The sequence below is a fragment of the Toxorhynchites rutilus genome, chromosome 2, assembly GCF_029784135.1.
Source record: "Toxorhynchites rutilus septentrionalis strain SRP chromosome 2, ASM2978413v1, whole genome shotgun sequence".
In the NCBI taxonomy this organism is placed as follows: Eukaryota; Metazoa; Arthropoda; class Insecta; order Diptera; family Culicidae; genus Toxorhynchites; species Toxorhynchites rutilus.
In genome coordinates, this window is record NC_073745.1 from 82,292,327 (window position 1) to 82,308,323 (window position 15,997).

Consider the following 15,997-nt stretch of genomic DNA (forward strand, 5'->3'; position numbering starts at 1 on the left):
CAAAACCATTTCAGATCCTCGCTCTAGATTTCATACAATCTTTGCCACGATCTAAGCAAGGCAACTGCCATTTGCTAGTGATTATGGATTTACTTTCCAAATACTGTTTGTTGTTTCCAGTTCGAAAAACTGCTACTTCACTTGTTTGTAAACTTGTCGAAGAAAATTGGTTTCGACGTTACTCCACGCTGGAATGCATTATTACGGACAATGCGTCCACATTCCTGTCGAAAGAATTTAAAAAGTTACTCGAGAAATATCAAATTACCCATTGGGCCAACTCCCGCCACCACAGCCAATCCAATCCGGTGGAGAGGCTGAACAGAACAATAAATACAGGCATTCGAACTTATGTTCGCTCAGATCAAACCCTTTGGGATACACGTATATCGGAGATAGAATACACTCTCAACAACACTCCACATTCCACAACAAGTTTCACACCATATCGCATTCTCTTCGGTCATGAAATCGTGAAACGCTTTCTGAGGAACAACGACTTCAAAACCAACTCGAAATTGATTCCTTTATTCGCGATCTCTACAAGTCTACAAGAACCTGAAAAAGCAACACGATAAAAACACAAAATATTACAACCTACGATCTAGAACGTATGCGCCGGTATATTATTCGGGTCAAAAAGTATTAAAAAGAAACTTCCGTCAGTCTTCAGCAATTGATAAATATAACGCAAAACTGGGACCTTGTTATCTTCCCGGCATAATTCTCACCCGAGTTGGCACAAGTTCCTACGAATTGGCAGATGAAACAGGAAAGTCCATTGGAATATTCTCATCTGCTGACTTGAAACCCGCTTCCTGAAAAAAAGAAAGAAAAGTTAAAGATAATCACCCCTATTCTGTATTTCGATCGATTCGAAATATTTCGAACGACTTGATTAAATTCCATTCTGTATTTCGTTCGAGTTGTATTTACATTTCGTTCGATCTGTTTCTCTTAGAACATTAAAGGGGCAAAACGTTCGGAATAGGTGAAGCGAAATTATAGCTCGAACGAAACAACGATTTCGAACGAAATGGAAATCCGTCGGAATACAGAATTGGGCTGAATATGTAATTCGTGAACCCCCCTGCTCCTCGATGGCAAACGGCTGCGTCGGTGGGCAGGGTTCCCAGTCGGACAGTGGAGGTACAAACCCATTGTCGGAGTTGGGTTTTTTCCACTCCACTCCAACAATAGGCATAGGGACTCGGCTAAAGGCGATGGCCATTCTTTCTGCCTAGAACTACGCGCGGGTTTAGAAGTGCGCGTCGTGTGTAGTAAATTGTATTTAATTTAGCTTTTGTGAAATAAGTATGTTAAAGAATTTTTCATTGTAGGTATAGAAAAGGATAACATTTGTTTGTGTTTCGATAGATGTGAGTAAAATGTGAAATTAGAGAAAAGGTTTGTGTAAATAGTTCCTGAAAAAAAATGCATATAATAGTTGAACAATTTATGATAGGAAGTCGAACCTGAAAAAGAAGACAAAATTAAGAAAACTTACCTGTAACGACGATAAAGAACCTGAAACAGAAAAAAAACTACAAAAAAGGTAAAAATATGTTGTAATGAGCAAGTGATGAAAGCATGGTGATGGTCGTGATTTGAGTTTATTCTAACCTCAACTGTGTAGGTCCGCACAGTGGGCCTTTTTTATGTATTCTCTCAAATAGGCTGTACATCGACAGACACTTTCTAGGCAGAAAGTGTCGCGAGCCACCAACGCACTCTGGTGAGCTGTTCCAAGCTGGAACGAACGCCCTAGCCCCAATCTACGATCGAGGTTGACTGTGGTCTTTGACAGACGTGTCACAGACGACCACATCGTGAGACAAATTCACACGAAGGATACGGAATAAGAACGGAAAACATCAGATCACGGGCCGCACCACATTGCTCAAAATTTTCCAAATGCGCAAGTATACAAAGTTTGAATTGTGACGTCACAAACACAATAGTCGACTCAAATACACAGAAAAGTAGATGTATAGTAATTAGTTAGATTTACAAAAACTACATACAATTCGAATTATAACTGAACATCACTACAAGTGTAATACACGTATAGTAAATAGTAAAACGTTTAGCCTACATGATTGTTCTTTTGTACACATATTTCTCTTTGTAATTGGTTTGTCGTTTTCCGAACTCAAAAGGAGTTGTCAGGCCTTGCCCGCTCTAGTTTGGTAGAAAGCGTGTGCCATCGTCAGCCTTTGAGGAAGTTGGAAAACGGCTGAGGGCTCGGTCCCTTGTTGCGTGTGTGTTGCACTTTTAAGAAATTAAACCCGAACTCCCGATTGACAGCTTGATGCTGCCGGTGAGTGCTGGGGGAACGACCCTGTGGTGAGAACGTCGTGCGGTTTGAGCTAGACACTCACGAGTAACGGACAGGAAGGTACACACTTGTTCCACTTGGTCCTGGAACTGGACTCTTAGTCCTATAAGGATTGTTCGGATGCGTACTAGAATTGTAATAGTTTTTGTACCGAATTAATTCTCTTGAACTTTAAAGTTCGATTGTGGTTTCCAAGGCTCTTTCTGGAAACGCTACTCAAAATACTGTTGTTTACTATCATTTTCCTCAATTTGTTCTTTATTAGACCGTTTTCTTTTTTGAAATCTTTTTTCTTGATAATTTGAATTCTTTTCCTCCCTCATTTCCTCGATTTCTTCTGTTTTATGTACAAATCTATTTTCTCGTCTTTGATAATACTGCCAATTAATTGCATCAAATTTCTTGCCAAATTCATTCATTTTAGGTATTGTGGTAATATTCGCGGCAAGCATGACTATCCTGCACTCGTCCCGGGTATTTCGGAAAAGGACGTCGAATTTCCGTCTTTCATCCCATGGATTGGACATGCTACGAAAAATCCGGACCGTGTCCAAGTAAAAGTCCTGGAACTTTTCTTTAGCACCTTGCTTCCGATTGTTAGCCTGTCGTTCATAGACGTGATCAATGTCAATCGGTAAGAACTCGTTCTTTAGTTCCTGAACCAAATTCTTCCACGATCCCAACTCATTATTCCCATTTACCTCCATGAACCAAGACCTAGCTTTTTGAGTGAACAAATGATGTGCTGATAAAAACAATTCCGTCTTCGTGAATCCTTCTGAACGTACGTTAAACTCAACTTCTTTTAAAAATTCATTCAGCTTTCTTCCATTGTCCATCCCATCATATCGAATTGCCCACTTATGCACCGGTAAACGGTGACTATGGGTATTTATTCTAATATTTTCGCGTGGATTGTTTTCATTTGCAATCCTTGATTCTGGATTGGAATAGTTTTCATTATTATTCGAACTTTACCAAGAACTATTTCTCTGTTTCAACCATGCTATAAAATCAGATGGTTTATTGTTTACTCGTTTTTCTGTGTTTTTTCTTTAACCGGTTCCTCGACGTGTGTACTATTTTTATGATTATATTCTTCTTGATTTTTATTTTGTTTCGGCTCTAATAGTTGTATACGCTGTAACAATTGGCTAACAACATCCATGAGCTGTTTGTTTTCTGCTTCTAATTTCTCTCTATTATCGTCCTGAGCTTTTTGCCGTTCAACCGTTTCTACTTCCCTATCTAACTCTTCATCAATGTTCATTTCAACCTCACTCGTATCACTCTCTACCTCTTCATTTGGATTAGCATTATTATTTCCATCCGTATTTTCATTATCCGGTCCATCGTTCGAACTATTTTCTTCGATTTGCTGTCTCAAACTTTCATTGATCATCTTCAATTCGGCCTCTCTAACCTCTGCTAGATGAGAAGAAATTGAGAAATAACCATTCAACATACTCAAACATTCCCCAGCTATCACAGCTAGAGAGTTCAAATCCTCCTCTCCACAAGCCTGACTTTTTAGTCTTTCCATTCGTAGAAGAATATGAATCAACCTAGTTTTGTAGCTCTGCTCTGGCGCTCTTTTCCCTTTCCTAATTTCCAACGCGTTTTCCATCGCTGATGATGGTTGCGTGGACGTAGTTATTCTATAACGACACAAAGATGGTCAATTGAGGGCCCTGAGTTTGAACTCACGATCGATCGCTTGGTAAGCGAACGCGTAACTAAGTGGCTACGAAGACCCCCGTTAACGCGTTTTAATACTGTAAATTTTATCTCCACAGCTCTCTAATTCACCTATCACTGAATCCGCAATAAAATCTAAAAAAACCTCTTTCTGATTTTTTTCTTCTTTCAGGTGTGTTCGCAGTGTTCTTTCCAGTTGACTATGCGACCCATTTACTGGAATCTTGCGTATCTTCAGTTCATATTCCAACTCATCTATTGTTAAGTGAGCGGCATTCATAGCTCGATATTGCGACACAAAATGAGACATCGCCATTTTTGAGGACTGCTTGCACAAAAGGACACCAGGACAATGAATAATACAGAATTTAAAAAGAAAACACCTTTATTTCATACACAATTATACAATTTAAAAACACAATCAATGAAATACTGTTACAAATAGATTAAAAATTGTTATAAATTTAAAAAAAATAGGGTATTGAATTTATATTATTTTGACTAGTGTAAGTAAGGATTTTTGCTATTGTAATACAGGTATACAGGTGTTTCTGGTTTCAATTTTCTTTATTCTTTGGGAGAATTCGCATTCGCTTCTTGCAGAACGTTTTGCGTTTACAGTAACTTCACTTTTAATGTAAAATTTTTAGTTTTAATTTGTTTCACTCTATTGTTGGTAGCCACTTCAATCTTTCGCGTTCATACAAGATCTTTTTAAACCGAAAATTGTACTCTTCCCGTCTCCACTAAACGTTCTGTTATGATGTAGCTCAATACTAGCTCTCGAAATAATGGGAATTTTCCCAGAGACTTCTGTATGAACCAATAACGAATCTCGAGTTTTTCCCTTGCACAAATAGTTTTAAAACTAATTTTTGTTGAGCGCCAAAGTGTAACTGCGGGTTTCGGTGCTCGGTGGCGCGCACGAAACTCCCTTTAAAAATGCCTCAGGGTCGGCATACGCTTTATTATTTGCTTGGGGAAAAACCTCGCGTTTGACTACGTTGCCTTACCACCCACTTCCTTAACCTACACTCACCTGGAAGCTGGGCTGCGACGACAGTTCTCCAATCTTCATTCGTCGTCTTTCGGGAAATCGCGAACTCCCGGGAAATTCCGCGAACACTCGCGGATAACGCACGATCGCACCTTTTATCTCAATCCTCTTAAACCCCGGATTGATCTCCTTTTCACCAATCTTTTCACTGATCTTATTCGCGCGAACAATCGCCTTTTTTCACGCGCGAAATATCCCTTTTTTCTCTTAAAAACTCGACCGTTCCGTCTAAAGGTTTTCTTTAAGTCCCCTTTATACCTTTTCAAGCTTGGTCGTCAACCTCTCGACCCGGTCATTACCCTCATGATCCCAGGTACAGGTCCGAATTCCCATTTTCGGACCTATCTTAATATTTGTCGCCCATGCCAATGCCATCTGGTGGCGGGTGCTGGTATCTCCGGTTAAGGACTGTGTACCCAGTTGTGGCGGTGCAAGTGAGGCGTGAAGCGGTGAAAATTCACGCAACCCCGCGCTTAGCTTTTTCCCGACGGTGATTCATCAAAATTCGCGAACTAAAACGCGCTAATTTCGTGTGTCTCACACGTTCACCTCCATGAACAGTCACAACATTTTACAGTTATTCAATTGTTCATCTCATGAAAAATAATATTTTATTAATTGTGATGGACGTGTAGAAATATTTTCTATCAATTGATGCTAACATCTTTCCGATCCATTTGTAGCGTGCAGAACTCCCAGCTACGGTTTCGCCACTGTTCCGGGGATTCTTTAAAGGCGAGTGGCTTAAGCGCCACCTCTAAGAGGACCACTCGCGCGAGATTTGCCCGGCAAAGGACCAGTCTTATAACTAGCCTCTGAAAATGGTTGAAGAATCGCTCGAACAGTGACTCTTTCCCCAAGTGTTTCCCAATAACGTTCCTATGACTTTTTGGCCGCCACCAAAGAGATCTGGAGGAAATCCGCAGATCTACCCGGGAAAAAGAAAACAATCAACTACCTTGCTGTCCACTTATCACCTCTCGCTTCAGGCGCAAAAGTGAAACTCCAACGTAAATCCAAACATGTAAATTCAACATTTATAGTATACCCGATACGAGACGCAAAACGGTTTCTCCAAAAGAAAATTATCACAAATACATATATCTCATATAAACATTTATTCCTAACTATTTAACACAATACTTTCCCAATCCTAATGTCTACCCTAATGTGTCCCTCGTGCGTCTCCATGAATTTAACAGTATTGTTTATTCTTCCTAAACGTCTTCTTTTTCTCGGTGGTCACTGCATCATCATTTACCGTTCAATAAGAAATACCCACCCACATGCGCATGTTATAACGGGTTAGGGTACTCACGGTTTGAATTCAAACTGGCTCTGCCCGGAGTGCTGTTATAGCGTAGCACTCCCTTCCGACGGAAATGGCTTTGTCGGGAACTTTGACTCCAGATCGTGGGGTCAGCAGTGCGTCACGTTGTCCTCTGCGGTGTGCCGAGCCTCGAAGGATGTGTTGGTTCTCAGGAAATCAACCGTAAATAAACCGCCGTCGAACGGCTTTTGGAGCTTTATTTCAAAGCACAGACACTTAACGAAACCTTGGTAAATTTGAATTTCTTCGTTAATTTTCCTTCAAAAACACACCGCGACGCGATTTCAAAATCGCACTCCTGCCTCTTCCACAGATTGGGTCAAAGTGAACGAGCAAAAAGTATGACGGTTGCTTCAAACAATTAACCCTTTCCTCCAGGAGAACAATATTTGCCGAAGCCAATAAGGTTCTTTTTGAACCGCGAATTTCCCCAGACCCCCAGTCCTACAGCTAAACAAGTCATAATTGTCCGCTCTTTGTTTCAAGGTTGAGTCAGCTAATTCTCGCGATTCTTCCACGAAACCTGGCTTCTTTATTTTCCTCGCGCATGAGTGACCACTCAAGCTAGCGTCGCTTAAGCTACTCGATCTTGTATTGGTGTGGCGGAACATGAGCTTTGCCTCGCTCTTAGATGTTGTGTTGCGTACAACAGCACAACGATTTCATGCAAGTTATGAACATCGTCGTGTGCAATGATCGACGGGAAAAAGTCTGTTTCATATGTACTGAGTACTTATGTTTCAGCAGAAGTTTGGCAAGTGTGATTTAAATATTTTAATTATATTAACATAATAATTCCTCCAACAAATAAATAAATAAATAAATAAATAAATAAATGAAATAAATAAATCTACCAAAAGTGGGTGAATAAATATATAAATAAATTAACTAGAAAGTAAGTGTATGTACAACATTGAAAATAATTACATTACACTTAACAGAATATTTACAAGAAATGTTAAACACTACAATACACAAATGTACACCTGTTACATCACTCCATGCTTAGTTTACGAAAATTTAGTTGAATGAAATCAACTAAATTTTCGTAAGTGCATACGAAATTTAGAATTTTTCCCAAAAACAACAGACAACAGAAGTACAGCTATTCGGGGTCATATGTTATCATCATCAACCTAGATTGACTCCTCCTCTGTTTATAGTTCACGCTCCATCACAGAACGTGTCTACCACTGACCTTCAACGTCTTTCGACTCTGGTCTCCAGCGAATGCTTGTTTCTTCCATTGAGGGAATATGAAGTATTACGGAACTGATATATATGGAACATAAACATGAAGTCTACCAAAAAGAATTATACTCACAAAAAAAACAGATTTATGAAACGTGAAAAACACTGACAGATTTTCCCTACCGCTTGTATCAGGTGGCATAAGTCCAACACCTTACATTTTCACTAACAAACACACTTCTACGTGAATTCGTCTCTGAATTCACTGAAGCGAGTTGTTACCTAAACTAATCAAATCTCCAGAACAAATCAGGTTTATTCAGCCTCAGAAAACCTCAATCCTTACGTTGAGAACAATATTCTTTGCTAAACTCACCGCACAAACTGTTTTGTGAAGAAATGGCTTACTCTGAATATCAACATCAGAAACATATCCACTTCTGCCACAAAACGCAAAACTACCTTAAACGAACGAAATTCTACATCAAATCTCTACTTGATAAAATGAATTTCGATGTATTGAAATATTTCCGTATAACTGTTATACGAAATATTTCACCGACTTATGCACGCCCTAACAATTTGCAGTGGGTTGAAATGTCAAAACAAAAATAAACAAACAGATGACGAATTCATACGGATACGACGGAAGGAAAAGCACAGAAGGCGTACCAAACTAGCATTGGATGCTAAATTTCGACTGGAAAAAATAGAAGGAAGAATCCTAGAAGAACGGATTCTACGGGGAGAGTATTTATTTACATAATTTGTTCTCTGAATTGATTCTTTATGTATTTTGCAGGATGTATACGGACAATGTAAATATGGAATAAAAAGAGAACATGCAATAACGAAATGTGCGCCTGGTATGCACAACCTTTGAACCTATTGGGATTCGCTGGTTAAGCGAAGGCATTCGCCATTAAAGAAGACTGACATTGCCAGGACATTGAAGCTGTATCCTTTTCAAAAAATTAACACTAATTGTAAGTACTAACATAGGTTATGATAGGAAAACTAATTCTAACATTCGAATCATCTGATAGGTAGGGTTTTTAATTTTTGTATTGGGACTGTCTGTCCTTTCAGATTAATCCAAAAATTTTCGATGGTCATTAGACCTTTATTTTTCTTTTAACCAAACAGTCTCGCATAACGTCACCAGTAAATATTGTTTTTGTGGGACGGCTCAACTCAGTGTACTGAGGAGTCAAATGGATATGTTGGCTGTTTTTACGCAAGCTTTATGCTGCATTGTCCGCTAAAAAGCTTTACATAGCTCAATCGTTTCACTCAACTCGCTATACGAGGAGGAATTTATGCAATAGCATTGGTTTCTCGCATTTTATTAATGCTTTGTTCCCTTCAAAGAGGTACCATAGCTTGAACATTTCAATGACTGGTTTCATGTGTTTACCATGAAACGATTTGGTTGATTTCCCTATTGGTGTTTTCACTAGATTTGTTTTATTGTTTACCTTTAGTAAGGTGACATAGCTTTAAAAAGCTAGTTTCATGTATTTTCCATGAAACAATATGTTTCATTTCCCTGTTGGTATTTTATTTAATTTTTGATATTGTTTACCTTTAGTAAGGTGACATAGCTTTAGAATTTCTCACGCTTTACTATTGAATTTCTTGAGGAAACTACAGTTGAATACTCCCAGCTTTTTCCCTTTATCATCCATCAATTCGTAACAGTTTTCCCCCGCGATTCTTTTAACCGTGGCTGGAATGTATTTTGCTGCTAACTTTGCGCAATAACCTTTACCTTTATCAGAATGTTCGGTATTTTTCTTTAGAACCTTCTCACCCACGCTGTATTTTGGGCAATTTGCATTTGACCTCAGATTGTAGTGCTTAGAGTGTTTTTGAAATGCTGCTTTTAAATTTTCCCTAACTTCTGAGTAAAGCTTTTCTCGCTCCGAATTGGTGATGCTTTCATACGGGGCATTTGTATCCCGCAACCGGCTATATTCCCGCCCATCTGTAACCATATTTCTTCCAAAAACCGTGAAGAATGGTGTGTAACGCGTGGCTTCGTGTACTGAGTTTCTGATAGCGTTGGCAATAGATTGTATGTTATTTGACCACTCCTTGTGATCCTTCTTAATGGTCGCTCGGATTGCGGTCACAATTACACGGTTCGCTCTTTCTGAATCGTTAATTTGTGGATGATAGCTTGGCGTTTTCCAATGGGTGATGTGGTATTTCGCCAGTAGCTCCTGGAATGGTTTAGAGACGAATTGGGTCCCGTTGTCTGTGAGTACTACTTCAGGTACTCCGAACATTTGGAACACCATATTGTCCACGAACGGTACCAAGGACTCTGCAGTGGCTTGACGGAACGGTTGAACGATGACGAACTTGCTGAATACGTCTGTAATCACAAGTACGCACGTATTTCTGAATTTACCCGAAGCAGGCAGTGGACCGACATAGTCCATTGTTATAAATTGCCAAGGATAATCAGCTATCTTTTTTTGGGTAGTCAGTGGAGCAGTCGTATTCACGTTGGTGGCCTTACTCGTTTGGCACGTTGCACAATTTTTGCAATACTGTTTTATTTCGGCATTCATCAGAGGCCAGTAATGCTTTTCTCTCACAGTGGCCAATGTTTTCTCGAAACCGAGATGGGCTTTATTATGGATATTTTCAACTATTGATTTTCTTTCGGCCTTTGGCGGTAACAGCTTCCAAGCAAAACGGGGATCTTCCACTTTCTGTTGGTTTTTTACAAGTTTGTAAACTCGTTCACCAACTACTCGAAAATCTGGGTGACTTTGAGGATTAACGGTAATCGCTTTTATTAAATCCTGATATTCAGGATCGACCAGCGTTGCTGTGATCGCTTCCACTGAACGCGATAAACAATCTGCTGTTATGTTTTGCTTGCCCTTACGATATTCGAGCTCGATATCGTAAGATTGGATTTTTAATGCCCACCTAAGAAGTTTGGAATTGCCTGACTCTACTCCGATGGTAAACAACCACAACAAACTTTTTGCATCTGTGACTACTTTAAATTTGGTTCCCTCCACGAAATGACGGAAGTGTTGAATCGCCAGAAGTACTCCGAGGCATTCTTTTTCGACGCTAGCGTACCTTTTCTGCGTACTGCTAAGCTTTTTACTAAAATACGCTATTATTTTTGGTTCATTATTTACTATTTGTATTAACGCTGCGCCCACTGCATTATCAGATGCGTCCGATTCGATTAGGAATGGTAAATTAAAGTTTGGGTTGACCAAGATAGGGGCGGATATCAGAGCCGCTTTCAGTTCTTGGAAAGCCTCTTCCGCTGCTTCTGTCCACTCAAATTTGCTTTTCCCTTTCTTCAGCAAATCGGAAATGGGGGCGACTATTCTGCTATAATTTTTAATGAATCGTTGATAGAAGCCTGCTAGGCCCAAAAGTCGACGAATATCCTTAATACTTTTTGGCCTTGCATAGTTAAGGATTGGTTCAATTCGTGAATTGTCAATGGCTATTCCTTCTTCCGTTAATAAATATCCAAGGTAATTTACCTGCTTTCGGCAAAAGCGGGATTTATCAAGAGATATTGTTAGGTTCGCTTTTTTCAAACGATCTGCTACAACACCTAGCAGACGAAAATGATCCGAAAGTGTTTTGGTGGCCACCACAATGTCGTCCAAATAGACGAACACTTGAGGTTCTAGGTCAAAACCAATAACCTTGTCCATCAAGCGACACATGGTGAACGGCGCGTTCGTGAGACCAAACGGACAGACTTTAAATCGAAATAATCCTTTCGATGTTCTGAATGCCGTAAAATCTCGACTTTCTTCCTTTAGAGGGATTTGGAAATAAGCGTCCTTGAGATCGATCACCGAGAAAAATTTAGCTGTTTCCAAGCGGTGAAAAATACCCTTCATATCCTTCATAGGATATGAATCCTTTTTCGTTAGAGCGTTTATTCGGCGCGAATCTAAACAAACTCTCAGTTTGCCGTTCGCTTTACGGACGGGAACCAAAGGGTTCGCCCACTCGCTTGAACATTCCTCAATTGCATCCAGTTTTTTATAGCGTTCTATTTCACGATCCATTTCCATCTGGATTGAGGGCGAGCAACGATATACAGGCTGTCGCTTCGGTTTTGCGTCTTCTTGCAAGATAATTTCGTGCTGAAGTAATGTGGTTCGACCTAATATATTGTCCGATGTACAAGGGAATTTTCGTATCACCTGAGCCAATCGCTGCCTTTCTCCGTTCGTTAATTCATGCTCTGTTTCTACTGTTTCCGGTGTGACTACTGATGGTTCTGGAAGGTCTAATTCTGGGATGTCCAGTGATTCATCCGGTGCAGTTTTTAACAAAACCGGAATTGAATCGATGGGATGTATATAAAAATGCATACAATCTTGTTGTGACCGATTTCCTCGTTTTGTGTCGATCTGAGCTACCTCTACTAATCCGTAGGTTCCTTTCATCATTGGCTTGATGTTGAAAGCATTCCAGAAATTAATCCCTAGAATGAGTTTCCGTTTAATCTCTGGAACGATCACGACAGCAATCACTTTTGTGACATTTTGAAACGTGATGGGGAGGTTTACGTAACCTAGACATGAATATTGGGTACGATCGGCTGTGCAGATTTGTATTGGACAATCGAGAATTTTAAAACCGTACCGGTCAATTATATCTTTAGAATTCAACACACTAATGCTAGCGCCTGAATCAAGCAGCGCTTCTATTTGTGTTTCAAATATTTTTATGGTTACCTGAGGACACTGACTAGTTTGTATACGGATCTCTGATAAAATCAGGAAAGGGTCTACGTAAGGTTTCGTCTGATTGGGAAGAATGTTTCTATTTGGAGTACTAGACTTCCCATTGTCGCACTCCATCTTCAGTTTTCCGTGTTGTGAGATGATTCGCCAACTCTTCTGGGATGCTTATCGCAAGTTGAAGAGATTTTTCCCGGGTTACCACAAACATAACAGAATGTAGTCTTCGGTTCGGAACATTCTCTCCAGAAGTGTCCTTGATGACGGCAATTCCAGCAACTAGGGACCCTGGCTGTTACTTGACGATTGTTCTGTTGTGCTCCATGCGATTGTTCCTCTTGACTTCTGAATTGATTCCGTTGCGTTCTCCTATTAATCATGTTCACTTCTTCTTGATCTGATTCGTCTTCATTTGAACTTGCTTCTATGTTGTGAACTGAGTACCTCGGTCCAATGGGATGTAATGTCGGGTCATTTGCGTCTATGCGGTAATTCATTTAGGCTGTTAATGCTGAAACAGGCCAATTTGGCACGATAGTGTTGACGCATATTCTCCCAAATGATCTCGAACTTTCTTCGGTTGGACAGTGGTATGGTCAGTAATTTATTCAGTCGCTCAATTTCAGTCACGAATGCGATGAAAGTTTCCCCTTTTTGTTGTTTCCGATCATAAATTCGTTGTCGGTTTCCCTGGTCTTGGTTAGGGTTCCCAAATCGAAATCTAATTTGCGATTCGAATACGTTCCAGTTCCAAAACGGTTCATAGTACGTGAAAAACCAATTAGAGGCCTCTCCTCGGAGTAGCAGATGGATGTGGCATAATAGATTATCTTTGGATATTCCATTCATACTAGCCAGAATTTTTACCTTGTATACAAAGTCTTCTAAGCTTGTCGATCTCGTGTCGCCTGAGAAGCTGAGGTTCCATTTCTCTATCCTTCGATCGTAATGATTTTCTCTGTAGGGGTTTCGTTGATTCCTGATTGCAAACGGTTCCGTAGTATCTTCAATGTCACTGCTTTCCCCATGAGGTTCCTCTAGACGGAGTTGCCTTAGTGGTTGGTTATTTTGGGTGTCTCGTTGATCATTCGAAGGTCCTGCTCCATATGTGGGAGGGTGTCTGGAATGATTCTTCGTCTCATTAATTGATCGAGAAGCCGGTTCCCGATTTCCGTTCCTCACAGGTTCGCTAGGTTGGAAGCATCTAGAAGGTTCTGTTGGTAATTGTAATCCCCTTGCTTGGATTATTGAAGTTTGTGATTGTTTAACATTAGAGAGTTTTGAAACCATGTCTCTGAGTTCGTTAACTTGTGCTTCCAAGTTGACAACTTTTATTTTCAATTCCTCTTTCGTTGGCTCGATGTCTCTGACATTATGTTGAGCAAAAACGTTCGGAGGGGGAAACTCAAATACTCTTGATGGGCTCTCCTCTGACAACCGCGTTGTTTTTTTCGTTGCACCTAGCCTATTAGCTGATTGTTGGTCACATGATACATCCAATGCAGGTATCACTTCTTCGTTTGGTGTACCATTTTTATTTCTAGGCGAATCCTTTTCTGACGAGCTTACATCCTCCAGTTCATCATTGTTACTAACTGTGGTTTTAGTACCTAAAGCGTTCATTATTTCATCGATGTTTTCTAGAAGCATTCGTTTCATTTTCAATGAAGCATCATCGGGCGCATTGCTGCGCTCAGTTCGTAAACGATAATGTTTTAAACGTGAAATTAGTTTAGAATCTGGTCCTTTTATAGCGGCTGATCTAATTTGGTTCACTCTAGAATCAATGAGGTCAAATTCTTGCTCAATTGAGAAAGGTGAACGGTACTCGCGGTTCTCTTTAGAATCTTTGTGGAATAATCTTCTTAGTAAACGTTGTTTTGCATCTAATGTTTTATTTATTTCTTCACTATAATTTCTCAACCTAAGCTCGTAATCCACTTCATCATCCAACAGATGCGAAGCATACGGCATTTTCATAGTCATTTTGAAATGTTCTATATTATTTTCAAATTTATTTTTATTATAATGATACAGAAAATATTAATCTCTGGACACCAACAATACAAAAATAATTCACCACTACTATAATTATTGTAAAATTGTATATTGTATAAAAAATATATAAATATAATAAATATGAATAATTCTAATAAATAACATGCATTTGGTAATGCACTTATTTCCAATTTAGAAAACGAAATCTCAATGAACCAACACTCTATGAATATTCTAGAAAAATAAATTATTAATTATTTGTATTTTAATAAGTATAACATGCAAAAATCTACTTAATTTTAATAAATAATTCCGAAAACAATAACTCAATAAACACAATGATCTGCCAGAATTATTCACTGTTTCCCCAAATCTGTTACTCAAATATCTGCTTTATCCGAACAAAAATATTTCGCAAGACGAAACAGAACTATATATAGTATATTTAAGTATTTAACGTATAACATACAACAAATTCACAATGAAAATTGCCATAAAATTGAAACTAATAAATTCACACAGACTAATAATGCCAACATCAAATGAAACGCGTAGGTTCGAACATGAGTTGGGCGCCAAAATGTAGCGTGCAGAACTCCCAGCTACGGTTTCGCCACTGTTCCGGGGATTCTTTAAAGGCGAGTGGCTTAAGCGCCACCTCTAAGAGGACCACTCGCGCGAGATTTGCCCGGCAAAGGACCAGTCTTATAACTAGCCTCTGAAAATGGTTGAAGAATCGCTCGAACAGTGACTCTTTCCCCAAGTGTTTCCCAATAACGTTCCTATGACTTTTTGGCCGCCACCAAAGAGATCTGGAGGAAATCCGCAGATCTACCCGGGAAAAAGAAAACAATCAACTACCTTGCTGTCCACTTATCACCTCTCGCTTCAGGCACAACAGTGAAACTCCAACGTAAATCCAAACATGTAAATTCAACATTTATAGTATACCCGATACGAGACGCAAAACGGTTTCTCCAAAAGAAAATTATCACAAATACATATATCTCATATAAACATTTATTCCTAACTATTTAACACAATACTTTCCCAATCCTAATGTCTACCCTAATGTGTCCCTCGTGCGTCTCCATGAATTTAACAGTATTGTTTATTCTTCCTAAACGTCTTCTTTTTCTCGGTGGTCACTGCATCATCATTTACCGTTCAATAAGAAATACCCACCCACATGCGCATGTTATAACGGGTTAGGGTACTCACGGTTTGAATTCAAACTGGCTCTGCCCGGAGTGCTGTTATAGCGTAGCACTCCCTTCCGACGGAAATGGCTTTGTCGGGAACTTTGACTCCAGATCGTGGGGTCAGCAGTGCGTCACGTTGTCCTCTGCGGTGTGCCGAGCCTCGAAGGATGTGTTGGTTCTCAGGAAATCAACCCTAAATAAACCGCCGTCGAACGGCTTTTGGAGCTTTATTTCAAAGCACAGACACTTAACGAAACCTTGGTAAATTTGAATTTCTTCGTTAATTTTCCTTCAAAAACACACCGCGACGCGATTTCAAAATCGCACTCCTGCCTCTTCCACAGATTGGGTCAAAGTGAACGAGCAAAAAGTATGACGGTTGCTTCAAACAATTAACCCTTTCCTCCAGGAGAACAATATTTGCCGAAGCCAATA